This window comes from Canis lupus, chromosome 27, assembly GCF_011100685.1.
Source record: "Canis lupus familiaris isolate Mischka breed German Shepherd chromosome 27, alternate assembly UU_Cfam_GSD_1.0, whole genome shotgun sequence".
In the NCBI taxonomy this organism is placed as follows: Eukaryota; Metazoa; Chordata; class Mammalia; order Carnivora; family Canidae; genus Canis; species Canis lupus.
This window is the reverse complement of record NC_049248.1, coordinates 5425634-5444572: the sequence shown is the minus strand read 5'-3', so window position 1 is coordinate 5444572 and position 18939 is coordinate 5425634. Positions and strand designations below refer to the sequence as shown.

The 18939-nt window shown below is 42.2% G+C and overlaps 1 long non-coding RNA gene across 3 annotated transcripts in view; it reads right to left on the bottom strand.

Moving 5' to 3' along the window:
* LOC111092891 overlaps positions 1–18939 on the bottom strand; it is a 44728-nt gene that overhangs the window by 15302 nt on the left and 10487 nt on the right. For all 3 annotated transcript variants that reach the window (XR_005379751.1, XR_005379752.1, XR_005379753.1), the window contains exons 4-5: positions 3728–3814; positions 2609–2759 (exon numbers count right to left, since the gene is read on the bottom strand). This is a non-coding gene — a long non-coding RNA (uncharacterized LOC111092891). The remainder of the gene's footprint in view (positions 1–2608; positions 2760–3727; positions 3815–18939) is intronic.

Here is an 18939-nt window from a genome sequence, read left to right as displayed (position 1 = left end):
AGAAAGATCACCAGAGAAGTCACCATGTTTTATTACAGACTCATTGGGAATTAGTACCAATCACACCAAATGACCTATCCTAGAGATATGCAGTAAGATTTCTGGAGATAGGGAACTAATTAAACAAACAAAAATACATATCCTCACAAGAGATCAGGAGACTTCTGGGATTCTAGGATGCTCTATGTATTGAAATAGGTGATGGTTACATGAGTTATTCATTTTGAATAATTCATTGAGCTAACCATTTTTATTTTTTTGAGCTGAATATTTTAAAACAACGATTGTATTGAGATATAATTCACATATTTGTAATTCATCCATTTAAATCATACAATTCAATAGTTTTTGGTATATAGAAATATATACAGATACATAAACTCATTTATTATGGTCAATTTTAGTACCTTTACATCACCACAAAAAGAAACTGTACCCTTTAACTATCATCTTTCTGTAGCTCCCACCTACTCAGACCAAAGCAATCACTAATTTACTTCCTGCCTCTATAGATTTGCTGATTCCGCACATTTAGTATAAATGGGATCATATAATACGTGGTTTTTTGCAAGTGTCTTTTTTTCATTTTGCATAACATTTTCAAGATTCATCTGTGTTGTGACATGTATCAGTATGTATTTTTTATGATCAAATAATATTCCATTGTGTGGATATACCACTTTTGTTTATCAGTTCATCAGCTGACAGACATCTGGGCTGTTTCTACCTCAGGGCTATTATGAATGTGCTATAAGCATTAGTGTACAAGTGTTTGTGTAGACACGTTTCCATCTCTTGTGGGTATGCACAAAGGAGTGGAAGTGTTGGGTCATATGATAACTCTCTGCTTAACTTTTTGAGGAACTGCCAGAAAACAATTTCCACAGTGGTTGCACAATTTAACTTTCCCATGAGCAGTGTATAAAGCTTTTGATTGCTTCACATCCTCACCAATACTTGTTGTTATCTGTCTTTTTGATTATAGCCATCCTAGTGGGTGTGCGGTGGTATCTCTCACTGTGGTTTTCATTTGCATTTCCCTGATGACTAATTATGTTGAACAGTTCGATTTATGTACTTTTTTTTAACATACATCCTACTTTAAAACATAGTGTTCTTTTAAAACACACTTGGTCCTTGACCCTTGATACCTGTAACAGTTGCCTGCCTGGCCCTTAAAGAACAGATCTCTGGAGGCTGGAGGTTTTGTATCTCCCAAATGGAATTCACTTCTTGGGTTAACCAAGCCATCTTGGTACCAAGCTAGACTGGAACTCCTCTCCCTTCCAGCAAAAAATTTCCCCTGGATCATACATGGATGGGTGCTGAATGTACCTGTGTGTGGGTATATAGCTTTTCCCATACACTCAGGTAAATTCAGGTTGTGGAATAGAGTAGAAGGCTAGGATTCGGATGTAGGTTAGCCATCTAAAAAACCCTATGTGTGACTCACGTCCTTATCTTTTCATTAAGGCACCAAGTCCAGGGCAAGAAGATTGGTGTACTCAATCCAGACATGGGGCTTAAGAACAGAATCGTCTCTGGAATAGGTGAAGCGTAGCCCTTAACAACATGTGTTACTTCTCTTATTTTACACACAGGGTACCTGAGGCTTAGAGCAGTAATTAACCCAAGCCTTAGAGTAATTTAGACTGCACGTGTAGTCGGGGGGCTAGCCACTTCTGTGCATGCCTCTGATCACTTAGGCTATTCTTCCTCTGCTGATCAGTGGGCTGAGTTCTTCCTTTTCCTCTTATTGGGTATAAGATCTTAATGTTTCTAGCTTCATTCTGGCACTAGGTACCACTATTGTTTTGAAGGTTAAGGGAAGTGTGTTGGTTGGTTCTCCAGGAAGCAGAGGCTGAGGTGGAATTAGGAGTGCACAGGGGGCAGCCCAGGTGGCTCAGTGGTTTAGCGTTGCCTTCGGCCCAGGGTCATGGTCCTGGAGACCTGGGATTGAGTCCTACCCATGTCAGGCTCCATGCAGAGATTCTGCTTCTCCCTCTGCCTGTGTCTCTGCCTCTCTCTCTCTCTCTCTCTCTGTCTCTGTCTCTCATGAATAAATAAATGAAATTAAAAAGAAAAAAGGAGTGCACAGGATTTTGAGGGGAGCATGTGTGAAAGAAGGAAAGCAAGCAGAATTGGGCGGGGGGACCCATAAGATGCACACCTAAAGTCTCTGCCAGCTCGATGGGGAGCTACAGAGGAAGGACTGCTCAACCGAGGATTCTCCCTCAGGGGAAAAATAATTGGGTCTTCATACAACCACCTCACTCCCGCCTGGTCCCTCCAAAGTAGTTGAAGTTGACCCTGAGGGAGCTAAAATCTGGCACCTGTTATCTAGGCACGCTCTTCAAGTCCTTTCTTAAAAGGGGAGCTGAGGAGTACATGTCCTCTTCTGCCAGGGCTCCAGGCAAAGCCAGACATTCACTTATTGACTGAATCATGAACTACAGACCTGGGATATAAACTGAAGAACAGGTGGATTCCAATCTCCCTGCCCTCTCTTTTTTGTGGGTCACCTCATGAGTGATGTGTCACTGAGCTGGAAGGACTCTGCAAGGTCTTTGGGCCTCAGTATTCAAGGACTTGGGGACAGATGAATTACCTCACATCCTTTGTGCTGTTACTGTAGCATGAATTCAGGTCTCTGCTGTGAGCCACAGTCACCATAGTCCTTCTCACCATGTTCAAACAGCCGCTTTCCCCAGTATCAGCCAGGATTCTGAGAATACCAAATCTTCTGTGGTGCTAGATTGCTAGTGCAATACAAAGGTTAATACAAAAGAAAATTCCAGTTCGCTTTGTCTTCCAGAAACTTCTTTTTGGGACAATCACATGCTATGCCAAATATAGAATGAATTACAATGACTTTCTGGGTTCTGTGATCCTAGGTTCCCAATTTCCCCTCTATAAAATGGGAATTACTGTGATTGCCTCCCTCCTCATCCTAAAAGGGCTGTAGAGACTTCAGTGGCATAATGGAGGTAGAAGCCTTTGAGCACCTCATTCCAAAGTTATCAGAGCATCTTTTGCCTAAGGCTCTTGAAACTTCTTAAAAGCACCACCATATTTTCATCAAATAAAAAATTGCCCAAGAGAGATCTCATTACAGCACTTGGTGGGAATCTGGCATTCATTCTCACATTCCCCTATGATCACAGTCTTACCACAAAGGGCATCTTTCTGCTGGTTTATCTGCAGAGCAGTCTAGGGCAGAAGGCAAAAGCACCAGAGTATCTTGCTCACCTCCTCCTCTCTGCTGGGGCCCTGGCTGTTGTTCCCCAGTGTGGTCCCCAACACTCTGGTCTCCTTGGCATGGTTATTCTGTTCGCCAAGCTAACTTTTATTTAATTCAATTTCTTACTGGAGATTCATTGAGAGTATTTTTGTCCACTGTTCAAACTCATGAGACTAGTATGTTACTGGGAAGAGCATGTCCAAGGTGCTGTGGGAACAGAGAATGCAGAAGACAAAGCCCGCTAACATGAGAAAGGACTTCCCTTCACTTCCTCATTTACAGGTAAAGCAGACACAGTGAGCATGTGCCCAGCCATGTGAGACTCGGTTCACCTGATCGAAGTAGCCTGATTCTTGCATCTAACATTCTAAAGTGAGGTGGACTCAGTTTACCTAATTGGAGTAGCCTGTTTCTTGCTTCTAAGGTGTAGAGTGAGGTGGAATGAACTTAGGTTTTAGAGTGATGGGCTCGGGCTCTGCCACTTACCGTCTGAGCTTGTGCAGGTGACTTAACCACTAAGAGCCTCAGTCTTCTCGGCTATAGAGATAATAACTCCCTCCCTTCAGGAGTGCTCTGACCAGAGATAACATATGAAGAATGAATGAATCGTAAGAGACAATCAATAAGGGATAATTATTAAAATCATCACATTGTCTGCTAGAAATCAACAAGTAGTTATTGGATCATACTCTATCTATTCATCTGTTCAAACATCCTTTCATTCATATAACATTTCTGAACTCAGAGTTGTGTTGGACTCAATGAGAAGTCCTACCAAGAAATAGAAAGCAGTTTCCTTGAGTTCAAAAAACTCAAACTCAAGTAGCAAACAATAAACTAGAGAGGAATCAAATTATAAAATGGAAACCATCACACCTTCTTGACCATGCTGTTAAGAGTGGAGCGTATAGGCCTGCAGCCTCAGCCTCTGGCCCCAGGTGGGTTCACTTAACAGGTAGCCCAACTGGAGTTGTATCTTACACAGGGACATCGGCAGTCTGTGAATCTGCTATGAACCCATGAAGCATGAGTTTTAGGCCTCCTCATCTGGAAGAACTTCTTCCAAGGTTCTGTACCTAATTTTGTTTTTCTTACCTATAGAGGGCCCCCCTAAATTACATAAACATCAAGCCCACAAATCTTTAATTATCCCTTATGGAGGATTGAGTTTTAAAGTCGGAAGGTAAAGTAGTAATCTACAGGTTCATGTCTCACAGCATGCTCTCGGAGAGTCGGGAGCACTTGGATGAGGTGAAGAATCAGGATACCTTGAGATCTGAAAGGAAGGTACAAATCAAGGCAAGACAAACAGTGGAGCAAGGATTTGAAAGCTGGAAGCCTCGTGGAGTGAGAGAAAAAATGAAAGGGGCAGGTGATGCGGGATGTGAGGGTAGAGAAGTATACTTTAAGCAAAATACTCATACAATGTTTACATTACATGTGCAAGAATAGTGTATAACGCATAATGGTGGAAACTTGTTTGGAGTCACACTGATCTGGGCTCTACTTATTTGAGTACTGTGACTTCTCAGACAGGTCAAGGAACATCTTAGAATTACTTTTTCAATTGTACATGTTAATAGTAATACTCATCTTGAAAGTACTTTTGAAATTTCAGATTACAAAATTAGGGAGATGTTTTGTGGAAATTATTTGTAAACTGTAAAGAGCTCTGTTTACCAATATTGGTTCTAATTCATTGTACTCATACTGCAGCTAGAATTTTCTTGTCACCCGGGCACTGAGGAGGTGGTATATATATATTTATATATATAAATTTTATTCTTGTCACCAACATGATAATAGTGGAAAGCACCCTTAGGGGGAAAAAAAAAAACAAACCCCAACCCCTAGTACTTCCAGAGTGAAAGCTCCAGCTCATTATGATTTTAAGCAATTCCCTAACTTCCCCAAGCCTCAGTTTCTCTATCTAAAGCATGGAAGTTCTTATACTTTGCCCTTAAACATCAATGAGGTAATATCTTGACCAAATTTATCTTTAAGTTCCTTGGGAGGAAACAAATGAAAACCATCCGATTCACTTTCTTTATTCTGACCTTTTCTAGAATGTGGAAAGGAGAATGCCTCAAGACTTTGAGGAAGCACTGAGTGCCACAGCCTCCTGTGGGCCGGACTGTAATGAGAACAACATTGGTTGAATGCTAGCTGTTGGACATACAGTTTTGCCTCAGTCCCCTAATGAACCTATATCCTTGCCATTATGGTTTGCATTACAGAGATGAGGAAAATGCGGCTGAGAATATTTGAGCAACTAACTACCTCAGTTACCACCTCTGGTAAATGGAAGAGCAGAACTTCAAACCCAGGTCAAAGCTGGAGCCTCCTTTTCCTGGTGTTCCCAAGTTGATTTTTAGCTCCTTTGTGTCTAGGGCAAAGAGGATTGAACCTATGTTCTACAGGGAGTCAGGCTGGTCACAGGTAAGATGACATGAGGCTAAGACTCTTGTAGACTCAGCAGGTTGTGAAATTGCTAGTTATTGTTTTTAAACCAGGGAGAAAGATTCCACACGTGCTCTTACAAAAGAAGTTGGCTTCCACATCTCATAGTTTTTGCCACCCTTGCCTTTTCTGGATCAGTGTCCAAAATAAAAGACTGTCTTCCCTATGTGCTATGGCTGCTTCTGGTAAGCTGTCTCTTCAAAGGTCTAATCAAGGAGGCCATCATGGTGCCTACATGTCACAGAAAGAATGGGGCCTCACATCTCCACAATGGCAGAAATGAGTTCAAAATCAAAGACTACCTCAGTTTTGGAGCATTTCCACTTGTGATGTTTGACATCCTTCAGACATGGTCTGAGACACTGACAGGACCAGCATCTTCTCAGCATCCTATTATTGAGGAATAACAAGGATGGGAGGAGTTCTCCTGCCACAGATACACCTGTGGTACTAACCATCCTTCCCACAGCCCTTAAGGCAGTGTCTCTTCTCCATCCCGTACACACCCCACTTGGTTCACAGGTCTCAACTATTAGATGAGTAATAAAATAGGATATAAGCCTCCCTTCTGGCCAATCCCAGAGCTAAAGTAACATGTTCAAACACCCTGTTATTATTATTACCAATGATAATAAGAGGAATAATGAGCAAGAAGAATTGCTTTTACTAAATAAATCAGGAAAATGCACTTTACAACATGTTCCAGAGACATGTCAAGAGGCTCTCTAAATGCTTGGATGATGTTGGATCATGCGTTGCTCACCATTATGAGGGAGTTTCTCTACAATTACTGGTCTCTTAACAGCAGGTTAGGACTCATCTTATAAATATATAATAACATAAACGGGCTTTCTGTCTATCCACTACTACATTATAAGTGTGTGTTTTCTTCCTATAAACCCCTTTTTTTAATAGGTGTGTTTTGGAAATGATACCATAATTGTAGCCATTTAAAGACTAAGATATTTAACCTTGATCTGTTGCTATTTTTCTCAATTTTGGAATTAAGAGGGAAATCGTAGTTTCCTTAGCTCTATAGCCTTCTCTAGGGTCAAGTGCTCTGAACATGCCAAGCATACAGTAAAGGTGCCCAATAAGTGTTTTTTTTTTTTTTTTTTTTTTTTTTGAGTGAATGAATAACTACAGAGATCTTATGGGTCAGCTGCATTGCTCCCTTGCATCCTAATGGGGCTATATCTGAAACTATCCTAGAATGGTAGCAATAATAATGTAGGGGAGTGACACCTGACTGGCTTAGTTGGTAGAGTATATGACTCTTGATCTCAGGGTTGTGAGTTCGAGTCTCATATTAGATGAAGAGATTACTTAAAAATAAATTTATTTATTTATTATTAAAAAAATTTTTTTTGAGAGAGAGAGAGCACATGTTTGCAGATCAGTGAGGGCAGAGGCAGAAGGAGAGAGAGAATTTTAAACAGGCTCCACACCTAGGATCTCACAACCCTGAGATAATGACTCAAGCCGAAATCAGGAGTTGGACACTCAACCAACTGAGCCACCCAGGTGCTCCAAAAAGAAAGTCCTTAAAAAAAAAAAAATAATGATAATGTAGGAGAGCACACAGCCTGAGAGCAAATATGTCCACAGTTGGATTTCAGTGTTTGGTTAAGGGCTACACAGTCTTCAGTGTGCCTAGTATATTTGATGCCTGGAATAGATCAATTTATTATTCACTCCTCCCTATTTCCTCAAAATTATTTTCTATAATAATCATTTTCTTGATTAGTTCTACAGTTTTAAAATAATAACTTAAAAAAGATAAACAATAATATTAAAGATATCCAAATTTAGGAAAACACTTTAGGCATGGTCCAAAATGAACTGTTACCAAGGAAAATATTATACCCTGCAGTTCACACTCTGTTCTAGTGTTTTAGAATTTAAACCCAAATAAGATTCTGAGTCCTTACTGCCTCTACATTCACTGCACTGTTATCTTTTCCAATGTCTGGGTTTTTTTTCACCACCATCAAGAAATTCTCCAGATCTCAGTGGACACTGTCTGGGTGCCTCACAAATTTAACTCAATTCTGATGCTGTCTACCTGGATACAGTGTCAGATCCCACAGGTAAGGGCTCAGTCGTACAGCACTCCCCACATTTCAGACACCAATCTCAGGTTCAGGTTATTACTTGTGCTTCTAACCAATCAGCTATAAATCAGAGGTACCTATGACCCACTCCTTGGGTTGATTAATTTGCCAAAGCAGCTCACAGAACTCAGGACACCAGTTGTTGTTGTTGTTTTTTGTTTTTTGTTTTTTTTTTTACTAGGTACCGATTTATTACCAAGGAGATTACATTGAGTGAGGTCCAGAAGGGTCTTGAACACTAGAACTTCTGTCCCAGTGGAGTTTGGGAAGTGCCATCTTCCCAGCTCACAGATGCATTCAGTTCACCAACCTTGGAAACTCTCTGAATCCTTCCTTTTGGTTTTTATGGAGGCACGATTACATAGTCGTGATTGGTTAAATCAGTGGCCACTGGATAGTCTTCAATCTTCAACCTCACTCCCTCCAGGAAGGTGTGGGACTGGAAGTTCTGACACTCAAACCTTGGTTGATTCCTCTGGCAACTAGCCCCCATCCCTAGGGACTTTCCAAAAGTCACCTCATTAACATAAGCCCATTTGTGGTGGAAAGGGGCTTGTTATGAATAACAAGACACTCATTTCACCTTTATGGCTCTGAAGTGATTTTAGGAACTGAGGACAAAAGATCGAATATTGTAACAAAAGATGTTCCCATTGCTCTTATCACTCAGGAAATTCCAAGAGTGAGAAGCTGAGCCAGGAACTGTGGACAAAGACCAAAATATATATGTATCACCCCGTTTATTTCAAATCGGCTATATAAATGTGAGAAGATATGATACCACAGGGAGCGAAGATATGAAGTGAGTCTGGAGGAGAGTTCCAACAATTCTGAACCACTATGCCCTGGAAACATACCCTTGGAAACAGAGTCCTTTAGTGAGTCCTCAGGGGTAGGGTGGGTCAGGGAAACAGGACTACGTAACTGGGAGTTCTTGAAATTAACTACTATATGGAATACAATGTTCACTAAAATGGGCTAATTTGAGTCATGTAAGTGTGTATCTGTATGTATAAACTCAACAGTAATCATAGCAACTATTTAAAACTGAGACCAATATAAGGTTTGATGGGGCAGGGAGCATTTTTTCAATGACTTTGTTTAGAAGTGCAGGTACATGTCAGGTCCATGATTTCAGTTTCATTACTGTTTTTAAATTCTCTACAGAAAATGCTCCTCATTATTGTCTCCTTGCAAGCAGTCCATCCTCAGACAACTCATACTAAAGGAGCTAGGGAAGACAAGTGTGACCTAGCTGCAAGGCCTACTCGTAGAGGAGAGGTGCTCTTCTCAGCACTGCAGGGCCTTCACCTCTGCCAAAGCAATTTAGTAGTGAGTCTGATGTCCTTTATTCAAGGGAAAATAATCCAGGGATTAGGGAAGTATAGTGCCTCACAGGCAGGGGGATACTTCCTGAGGGATCTGGGACAAGTTTGAATTTTATAGAGCCTGAGAAGAGACAATGCAGAAATGGCAAGACTGGTTAGCAGGTCCTATTTTTCAGAGTAAGATGAGCTAGCTAAAGCTGAGCTGGAGGACTGTGATTGGAGTATGTTACCTCCCCTGCCCCCATAGATGTTTCCTGAAAGTACAGGCTGACTTAGGTTTAGATTTGTGACCTGGTCCGGGCCACTGCAGTGGCCTCCATTATGTGGGTCCAGACATATGAATTAACCTTACCACCTCTCACATCGGTCTCTCTGCCCAGGGAGCTCATGTTTGAGTCCAGTAGGGTTGAGGTAGCGGTAACAGAAAGCGCCACTAATTAAACCCTGTGAGATTGTCGGGTATGACTAACTCTGTTAGGAGGTCATTCTAGACAGAGTATTACCCCAAAGTAACAGGACTAATTTTGCCCCCTTGCTATATATAGAATGTCACGTGGCTGAGGACCTGCTGTACATGCAGTACCCAGTGCCCAGCAGAGGGTGACAAGCTCAAGAGCAAATAACCAGGTAGTAGCTGACCACAGCAGTGACCTGGTAGGCACTCCTGATGAAGTATTGGCTACATGTCTAATTATAATGTTAAGTAAGCTTTCTGTGTTGAGGAGGAAACACCCTCTCCTCTTCAAGATTCTTTTAGCTGGTCTAAGAATTAAATTGACTTGAGATGTTAGCAGGAAAAAATCAAATTTAATTACATATGTACTAGGGTTCCGTAAGAATATGAGGTCCACAGTCAGTCAGGCAGTTGAGGCTTACATGCCATCCAAAATTAAGGAGAAGGGATAGGCGGCTGGGACTTCAAAGGGAAGGAAAACAATTCACAGGAAGATAAAAAAGGCCAAACGTTTGGTAAACAAATGTTTGTTGGACTATGCAGAAACAATGGGTCCCAGAGAGGAATTTTAACAAACAGACTTTGCTAAGTTCCTGTCTGCCACACCTAGTTCATATTATTCCGTCGTTGTCTGTGGTAATAGCTGCCTTCCTGGAGTAGGTCCTCCAAACAAATTTTTCGGGACAGTTAGCGGGGAGGTCACAATGTCTTCTTGAGTCTTGTTTCTTAAAAATAATTAGCGTAAAACAACCCACATGCCATGGACACACACTTTGGGGTGGCAAAATTTTCCCCTACTCTTCTTAAAAGCAAGAACTTTTACAGACTTTACCTTGTGTTGGTCTTCCAGTAACTCTGTAAGGTGGATACCATCACTACCAGCCCTACTTCATGGCTTACACACTCCGTCTGATCTGGAGAGAATGATCACTTCTCCCAAGGTCATCCAGCAGAGACTTGAACCCTGATCTCTAAGCTTTTGTTTTTCTGAGTGACCCTTATGGCCTTGGGCAGAGCTAGCAAAGAAGGAACCATGAAATGTGCACTAAAAATTTTGATATCATGGAACTTCAGAGGCCAGAAGTGAAAAACTAAGGCTTCTTTAAAAAATTTTTTTTTAAATCTTCATATTGAGGTATAACCTCATACAATGAAGTACACAAACCTAAGTGTACAGGAGATGACTAAGTGTTGAATCCCATCTGGATCTAGATAGAAAGCATTTCTAGCACCTTAGCAGGTTTCACCCTTCAGGCAATCCCGGCCCTCTCCAAAGATAACCCTTCATTCTGATTCTCTCTCAAGAAATTTTTTTTTTCTCTTATTCTGGCATTTACTATATCAAACAACTTACAAGGCTGATATTTTTCACAACATTAATTATTTTTGTAATTAACTGAGCAAAAGTGACACATCCCATTTTAAAACGTTTGTCCTTGTTGCCCTTCCTTCTGGAATAAGCTGTCCCCAGATATTTACCCGCTTTGCTCCCCAAATTCCACCTCTGTCATGTCTTTACTCAAACCCCTTCTTCTCTGTGAGACCTCCTCTGAGCAGACTACATAAATTGCAACTCCTGATCCTGCATGCCACGTTCTACTCTCTGTTTTATTTTACTCCACAGCACTTCCCACTACCTGACATCATCTACACTTTCCTTACTTGCTTATTCTCTACCTTACCCAGACTAGAATGTAAGCTCCTTGAAGTCAAGACTGTTGGGCAGTTCTATTTGCTGCTGGATATCTGCCCCCTCCAACAGTATCATCAGGAACGTAGTATCTGCTCAGTAAATATTTGTTTGAAGACACGAATATCCTGTATCTGAACCAAAAACCTGAAGCAAATGACTGAAAACTTAGTCTGAACTTTCACTTCTAGTTTGGGAAGTTAAATGTACAGTTACATACATTTGATTGAGAATTACAAGCTCATTCTTCAGTAGGTTACTCTGAGTTACAAATGTGAAGAAGAAAGCTCAAGGAAAGATCAGGGTCTTCAGATCAGATGGAATCGCGGCTCTGCCATTGTCTAGCTATATGAACTTGTGCAGGTGTGTATATTACTGTGACCCTCAGTTTTCTTTTTGTTTGAAAAATGAGGATGATCATGGCTGTTTCATAGGATGCTTGTGAAAATTAGGCAAAGCATTGTTGAATAAATAGAAGCTATATTTATTACACTCTTCTCAGTCATATTAATGCTACATAATTCAAACTGAGTAAGGAACTTGACACGAGTTTTATCCCCATGCCTGCAGCTCTAAAGAAGTGCATTGTAAATGAGCAATTATATTTTTTAAAGTTCCTTAAACCCACACTCATCTCTCTGGTTACATTCCATATTACTGTGTTAAGATAGGAGTTAAAAGTTCTAGGGGATCCCTGGGTGGCTCAGTTGTTAGGTGCCTGCCTTCGGCCCAAGGCATAATCCTGGAGTCCCAGGATCGAGTCCCACATTGGGCTCCCTGCATGGAGCCTGTTTCTCCCTCTACCTGTGTCTCTGCCTCTCTCTCTGTGTCTCTCATGAATGAATGAATGAATGAATGAATGAAGAATTAAGAGTTCTACAACCGGATGCCTTTAAGATATACCTGCCAATGGAAATTTCTCACAAAAATGGTGGATGCAAACAAGGCCCTGCCATTTCTTGAAGATTCTCTTCAGATTTATCTTCAGGCCATGTGACTATTTACTGCTTTTAACCTTGCAGGAAGGTGTTTTTACCCACAGACTCAGGATCCAGCATGATTAGATGGCTTGGGAGGTCTTTCTTCCAAGACACCCCAGGCAAGAAGGAACCAGGAGAACACTCCTATCTAGTTGTTGTAGATGCTTAGAATTCCACTATAACTTTATTCCTTGGTGTGGCTCTTTTCTTTCTTCATCTGCAGGAGGTTATCAGTCATTTATGCCTTCATGTAAATGCATTTTCCAGCTCCTTTCATAAAAGCAAGGGAGAGGAGGGGAGGGGGAAAATAAGAGTGAGAGGTAACTAAGGAAAAGGTGCCAACTATGAGGGGAAAAACTACTGAAAGAGATTCAACCTGAGAGCTGCCAGATTGATTTCTTATAGATCTGTTTTGAGTCCAGGAGTGAAAGTCTTTGCTCTGGCTAGACACACAGCCCTCTCTGTGAACCTGTCAGCATTTTTTATTTCATGACTGCTTAGAAGAGGCTGCTGTCCACTGCTTACTGTTAATTGATACTTTTCTCATATTCAGCATTTCTCAGAGACTGGGACTCCAAGGGAAGCCTGGGAGCTGAAGAAGCTGTGTTCACAAACTGAGGCCATATGCAAAAAAACAAACAAAGCAAAAGATGGAGGAAGTTGCCACTGCATGTGAATCTGACTATCCCTACTGCAACTTTTTCTTTGTGGGTGATTAGATTTCAGTGGAACCTGAAGACTTGGTTTCCATCTGTAGCTGCATGGAGTACATAGTGCAATTGAATGTCATGCACTAAATACTCTGATCAGTAATTCATGACTTTATTCAATAAATATTTCCTGTGTGATTGTTACATGTAAAACATAGGATAGAAAGCTACTTCGGTGAACAAGACAGACAAGGCCCCCCATGCCTGGAATTTGCATTCCTGAGGGTGGGTGGGGGGAGAAAGACAGCAAAAAAGTAAAAATAAATGAGAAAATTGTAGATTATGATAGTGTTATAAAGAAAACAGAGTCTTATGACAAGAGAGCCTGTGTGTATTGATGATGTAGGCTAGTCAGGAAAATCCTCTCTGAGGACAGGATATTTGAGGTCAGGCTTGAATTCTGAGAATAGTGCAGATGTGTGTATACAGGGAAATGGCATGTTCAAAGGTCCTGAGACAGGAATAATTAAGCCCTTGAAAGATCAGTGTGCTTAGATCACAGAGAGAGAGACTGGAAGAAACAAGAGATGAGGTGGGGGTTGGGGCTAGACCTCATTGGCATGGGAAGGAAAGTTCATGATGGAGAAGACAGTGGTGATTTTAGAACAGACACATGGCATGATGTTACTATTGCACTGAATTTTTTTCAAGATTTTATTTATTTGAGAGAGAGAGAATGTGAATGGGGAGGAGTAGAGGGGAGTGAATGGGATAAGAATCTCAAGCAGATTCTGTTCTGAGGGAAGAAACCGATACAAGGCTCAATCCCATAACCCTGAGACCAGGACTTGAACCAAAACCAAAAGCAGGATGCTTAATCATCTGAACCACCCAGGTGCCCCACTATTCCACTGAAATATTCTAATTGCACAATGAGATTAGAAGGAAAATTTACTCTAGTTAACTGTTTCTGTGTTTCAAAGATGCTTGCTAAGTATCTGTTGAAAGGATGAACTCAAACAAAGGAAGGAATCACAGAAGAGAGCCAAAGGCTGGTAGAAAGGAGAGAGGCCTTCATCTGGAGCTGGAAGAGCTTCTCAGCTGGTTATATGACCCTGGACAATTCATGGAACCCCTTCAGATCTCAGTCTTGTCATCTGTAGACTGGGGTAAGCAGTCCCTGAACTGCTCTTGTAAGGTGTGGGGAGAATTGAAGGAAAAATGTAAAACATACGTATAGGAAGAGTGATGCGGGCAGCCCTGGTGGCACAGTGGTTTAGTGCCGCTTGCAGCCCGGGGTGTGATCCTTGGAGACTGGGATCGAGTCCCACGTCGGGTTCCCTGCATGGAGCCTGCTTCCCCCTCTGCCTGTGTCTCTGCCTCTCTCTCTCTCTGTGTCTCTCATGAATGAATAGATAAAATCTTAAAAAAAAATGGAAGAGTGATGGATGATAATGGAGGTAGATGAGGCTGTTTTTGGTCAAGCTAAGCCACAGTGGGATGCTTTGATTTTAACTTTGAATCCTTGATACTCATGAACTATCTTCCAGCTTTTTTTGGAGTATATTATACTTCTCAGCCTTACTCCTGTCAGGTGGGTGGCTTACAGTCCTGCCTTTGTTTATCCTTACGACCTCAAGAGAGAACCCCGAGCTCCTGTACACAATACAAATCTCTTGTCCTTGTCCTGGCAAAATGCTTTCAGAGATATTATCTTATTTGGGGTGGGCAACTCTGTAGAGGAGACAGTTCAGGTTTGATTTTCTGAACTGGACATACACATCTACCCTGTCTCTCTTCACACGGCTCATGTCCATTCTCAGCTGTGTCTTTCCAGGTTAACGGGTCCTAAAGTTTTTTGTTGTTTGTCTTATTAGAGAGACTAATCCTAGCTAGGGTGACAGGTGTATATTTTCTGGGAAAGAAATTCTGTAAGCCCTCCCTAAGTGTTCCTGTGTTTCACAGCTTGTCAGGCAGCCCTTTTCTCTAATCTGAATCCTTGTGGCTGTAACTGCAGCCCTTGCAGAGAGGGGGGCCAGAATGTGTCTTCAGATGCCTCTGGAATAGCATAGTCTTCTGGCACCAGGATGTTTGTATTGACTCAGCCTTGCAGATTGTCAGAGTAGGAAGGAGTCTTGAAGATGAGCAGTCTCATCTTCTTGTTTTACAGATAAGGAACCTAAGGCCTGTCACAACACAGCCTCTGTGTGGCACACTCACAGTTAGAACTGGTCATGGCACTTTTGTACACCACACGCATAATACTTCCTCCCCAAGCCACCAGGATCAGTGGCTAATGACCTAGCAAACTTCCAATGGCAATAGCATAGTATAAATGAGACCCGTTTTGCTGGAGAACTGAGATGATCCTTCTAGATGCCTGCTAGCGGAGGGCTTCAGAATGAGGAAACAGAAGAAAAAGCCAATGGGAGCATAAACTATTGGGAGGCATCCTTGGGGCTGAGAAGCCTGCTTCCCGGGGATGTGGTGCCATGCAGTGGAAAAGAAAGTCTCTGGACTCAGGCAATCTTATTCAACACTTGGCTTATTTACAAACTAGCATGTCCTTATCTGGGCCTCAGTGTTCTTGGCTGTGAATTAGGGATAAAAATCATGGAGTATTTTGAAGGATTAAATCCACTTCTGCACGATGCCCCGGCTCCCTCTATAATTTGGGTTGTGCCTTTCCAGCTTCCAGCCAGGGTTGGGGTTTGGAATAGATGGACTCAGAAGACCAAGAGGGAAAGAAAGACATCTTAGTTATCAAATAGCTTTCACAAACCACACTTTGCTGAGCTATTTTCAATGAACCAGACACCCTTGAATTATGTTACCCTTGAAATCCAGAGAGGTATGAAAATCAAGGGAGAACATGCTGGGGACAAGCTGCTTTTTGGTTCTGCCAGTTCAAGCTCCTGTGGAAAGTAAATTCATGAAGGATGCTTGACTGAACCTCAAGCCTGGCTGGCTTCCCCGCCCACCGCAGGAGCTCAGCTGGCCAGACAGCCCACAGGAGGAGAGCCGAGGACGCCTCCACCACCATCTCTCAGGCGCCCGCTTCCATGGCTACCCAGAGCCAAGATGGGCTAGGGGAGACGGGGTCACACTGCACAGGAGGGTTACCACTCAAGTCCTTGAAATATTCATATGCCAGATGCTCTGGTTTCCCAAAGTTCACTGGTCAGTTGAGATTTACTAGCATCCCTGATCAGGAGATACAGGGATAATAGAAACTGAAGAATTTTTATGAATGCTTTGGTTTTCTCCTGGTGGAGGTAGCCAGGGGACCTGCCTCCAGTCACTTTCTGTAAGGCCATATTAAAATGAATTTGTGTTCCCGGAGCATACATTTATTTTGTGAAGGGTGAGATAAGGGTAGACGAGAGGCCTGTGTTGAGGGCAGTGGGGAGCATTTACCCTTATATTGGGTGAAATGCCCATCTTCTGACTTAGGGTTGACCAGTTGGCTTCTTTGTTTCTGGAACCTTGGTGTGAGCAGGTGGAAATGACAAGAGAGTCCCCAAAGCTGCATTGCATGGCTCTCAGTCTCAGTTGCTAACCGTGCAGCTTCTGCCATCTTCCATCACTCATGAATGAGCACGGGGAAAAGAGAAGTTCATTTTTCCCTAAGAAGTTCCCTGACCAGGCCGTAGGCTTTAAAGGGATATACAGATCATTGTGAAGTGACTGAGAATCTGCTTTTCTCTCCTCTTCTCTTTACCTCTTTATGTTTTGAATCAGTGGCACTCACTCTAGTAGGTTGCTTGACACTTCCATTCCCTCACCCCGTGCTTATAACAGATAAATTCACATAAACAGTGTAGGGGGAGAGAGATGGGGGGGGGGGGGAAGAACATTTAAAGATATTAAGAGAAAGCATCCATACTTCCTGGGTGTTGAATTCACATGGGAAGCAACCCCATTTCCCCCAGGCCAGTTTTTGGGTGTGTCTTCCCTGGGTGAAAAGTTAGGGTTTTTTATTTTGCTATAACAAAATCAATGCCCCCTTCTTAAAGAAGGAGCAAGGGCTATTTAAGACAGCCCAGTGGAGACTAAGGTGAGGGTTTTGTAAACAACCTGGAGTCGACAGAGGGTGATGGATAACTCTGCATTAAGTTTGCAGTGGGATCTTCTGCCCCTCCTGTTCCCTTCTCCCACCCTTCTTCACCTTCTGTGTATCACCGGTTCCACACTGGCACCAATGTATGTGTCTCCCTCCGGTGATTCAAGGGGTATGAGATGGTGGGAGAGTCCTTAGAGGAAATTTAACCCCGAGACCCTTTCCACCAGAGAGGCAAGGCATTGTCTAAACAATCTGTCACATGAAAGATCGGCCTCTGTCCTCTGTGTTAGGGAGTGCTAGCTTAGCATCGTCTGTAAAGGGGATGAGAAATCCCTTTTATCTTGGCCTGTTTCTTTTAAGCAGTTCTATCACTCTCAGAATACCTTTCTGGTGAAAATATTCTGAATGCCCACTGCCTGCTTCCTACACATTTGCAGAAGGGAGGACGCTTCCCACATCTCACCCCACCCTTGCTAAGTAGTTGCTTGTCTACTGGCCCAGAAAAGTGGGCCATAAGCTGGACTGAAAAACAAATTACACATTTCATTTGACTCCCAGAGTAGAAAGGACAGGGCTGACCTATGTTTGCATGGACAAGTGCTTTCTGCAAAGTTGAAAGGTAGTGTGGCAGTAGAAGACCAGAGCCTTAGAAGTCAGGATTGAGTTCAGATCCTATTTCCACTACTTAAAAAGCGGGGTGCCTATAGGCAAATGATGCCCCCTTTCAATATTTTCCTTGCATATTTGTTGTGAGGATTACAGATATTGTGTGCTAAGTGCCTGGAACATAGCATACTAAATAAATGATAATTACAGTAATCTTCCTTGAATTACTTGTAACACAGTCTTCTACAGGTCATTATTATATTGCATGTGCTATTAATTAACTCATTTAGGCAGTTAATCAGTAAATATTGACTTATAAAAAATTATTGAGCAATGATGAGATTAGTAGTAAAGAATTATGTCAGAAACCCTGAGCTTAAAATTTCAAATGAAAACATGAAACAGTAATCATTTGATTCCTACTATGGTAGTCTCCAGTGCAACTTGCTTCAAAGTGAGGGTTCCGGGAAGGGCACAGGAAGGTAGCTGGCTCTCCTCTCTGGATAAAGGTCAGTCAAGCACCTTCCATCTATTGGTCATTTGTTTCAGATACGCATCCTGCACTCTAGTAGAATCTAAGTTTCTTGAGAGCACGATCTGTGGAATCACTGCTTACAATTAATTCAGTGGCCACTAACTGCCTGGAAAAACTGCTTTGTTTACTAATAGTTGGCTAAGCAAGCTCAGAGCTGTATTTGGGTCTGCCAATCAAGTCAGAGCCTTCATCAGAGAATTTAAGGGGATGAAAATTGAGGTTTGCAAGGAAGCTGTCCATGGGACATGGACACTTTTGTCTTCTAGTGTGTTCATTTTTAAATATCTTCAGAGAGAAGAAGGAAGGAACATGGGGAAGGAGGCTCAGTGCTCACTGGGGGTCCTCTGCATTCTGGTCCTCTGAAGATCTTGAGTGCTTTATTGTGAAGAGTGGGGTCCTGAGTTCCAGGTTCTCATTCTGTCTCTAACCTCATCTTCCTGAGCCTCAGTGTTCTGGTGTGTAAGACGAAGGGTTGACAAGGTCATTGCTAAGATTTCTTAACAGGGCAAATAGCTTACTTCTCATGGTTTATGTTGATGAAAAGTGTAGTTTTGGAGTTACTGATTGACTTCTTCTACTATAGATTCCAGTGTGTCAGAGGCTTCCAGACAATGTGTGCCTCTCAGGGAATTACTCTGCCATTTTCAAGTCAAGCCCTGGATGTTAATGATATCACAAGGTCAGGAATTCATGGGCCTCTAGCTTATTATGTTTGACTGTTCAATACTACATAGTGGGCCAGCAACTATGGTGCTCTCCAGGACTGACCAGGGAGGAATTAGTGTCCTGCTTAAACATATTATGGTCTGGAGCCATCC